Here is a 2,160-nt window from a genome sequence, read left to right as displayed (position 1 = left end):
TTTTTTTTTTTTTTTTTTGAATTTTTGCGATACTTGAATTGGTTTGTGTTATTGGAGTTGTCATTGTTGTTGTTATTGCACCTTGAATTGAAAAGGTCATGCTTCGTTCTGGTGGCATGGCCATTTTCGAGGATGCGTAAAGTGATTGCTGTTAAGTCAGTAAGCGGCCAGACAACCGTTGGGATAGATCCACAGGTGTTGCGGTTTCTCTCTCCGCTCTCTGCCTACTAAATCTATCCCACATTTTCATGTCTTCTTTATGGATTCAAGTTTCCTGGTTAAATCTTTGATTCCTTTGTGAAAGTGTTTGGAGTTGGGCATGAGATGTGTTGTTAATGATGGGAGAGTTGGTTTGGTTTTGCAGATATCCTAAACAGATAGAAGTCTTTGTTTGAGAAATGTTCTAGTTGGATTTACAATTGAGATTTGAGCTAATTTATCTGGCACTAGTATTGGTATTGGTTTTGGCCCTGAACAAAAAAACATATGATAAGATCATTAAGATTTGTGAAAATCAATTTGATTTAAGTTCCATCTCAAAATTTGAGTAATTAAATCGTTTGGTCACTTTTATTTCACAATAAGAATATGAAACTCAAACCTATTACAAACATTTGTTGAATCAATTTAGGTTTATATCTTTTGGAGTAACAGTAAGCGAATCAAACTTTTAAGCCTAAAGCAATTATGTTGCAGCCAACCCGAATAGTATAGAACATGACTATTTCCATGATCATACAAAGTCAGTATGCTTGTGGGGATTCGGAAGTTTTACAATCGTTTGGTGCACAATGCATCCAATTGAAAAGAAACAATGATAGAAGAAGTTGAAGATATTTGACAGAGGTGGGCTGATTGTCTTGTTCGATCTTTAAGATCTTTAATTTCTGAATCCACTTTTGTAAATTCTTATCCTCCGGTTTGATAGAAGCTGGAAAAAATAGAAGCCAGAAGTAATGGTGATGATTTGTTTCTCTCCTCCACCAAGAAACATTTAGGACTTGAAGGTGCACACTTTGAAATATAGAGTTAGTGTCTCAGAATTTCTAAACATTGGCTGAGTTATATTCAATTAACATATATCTGACAAAAAAAATGTTGAATACAGTAAAAATCTCTATAAATTAATACTTTATAAATTAATAATCGCTATAAATTAATAATTTTTTCTGATTCGTTATAATCTTAAACACAATGTGATAATATAATATAAAAGAAATAACAGTCACCATGTTTTCAATCACTCTTTTTCTCTCAATTTCAATTTATATTTTGGTAATTTTGTAGTCTAACTTACTTAGAAATTTATAAGGACTTATTGGTAAATCTCAATTGTCTAATCCTACTATATTAATTGAGAAGTACAAATATGAAACTAACCTTAAAATATGTAAAAAATTACATTCAATTACCATTAGAAAAAATTAATTAAGCTTAATTAACTAATTTAAATAAATATAATTAAATTAAAAATAAAAAACACTCACATATCAAATATTAAAAAATCTAAAAAAATATTTTCTCTCTCTAATAAGTTATGGACGAAATTACTAATTATTTTTAAAAATATATATATATATATATATATATATATAAACCAATCAGAATTTTAAAAACTAAGATTTTATATCCAAGTATACAATATAATTATTTTTAATAACTAAATTCAAAGATTTTGTTAAGATTTCAAATTATGATTCTCCTATCATCTTTATTTTATTTTATTTACAAATTGTTTAGAACTTTCATATAATACTTATAATTAATAAAATGCATTTTTTTCTGCATATGTTGTGATTTGAATTTTTTAAAACGAAGATATATTACTAAATGTATGAAAATATGTGTTTTAATTTCCACATTGGCGGTTGGTAAAACTGAATTTATATTAATGATAAATTAATAATTTTTATTTACTCACAGTTATAATATTAAAATTACTATTTTATATTTCACAAAATATGATGTAAATACAACAAATAAACAATATAAACTGTAATAATACGTCAAAAATAAAATACTATAATATTCTAAAATAATTAGTATTCAAATAGACTAATAGATTTACATAACAATTAAAAATAAATATTATCTCAAACAAAATAATTTTTTTAAAAATAATAATTTTTATTATTATATTATAATTTTTTTTAAAATGTT

Source organism: Camelina sativa, chromosome 17 (assembly GCF_000633955.1).
Source record: "Camelina sativa cultivar DH55 chromosome 17, Cs, whole genome shotgun sequence".
NCBI lineage: Eukaryota > Viridiplantae > Streptophyta > Magnoliopsida > Brassicales > Brassicaceae > Camelina > Camelina sativa.
Note: the sequence above shows the minus strand (reverse complement) of the source record.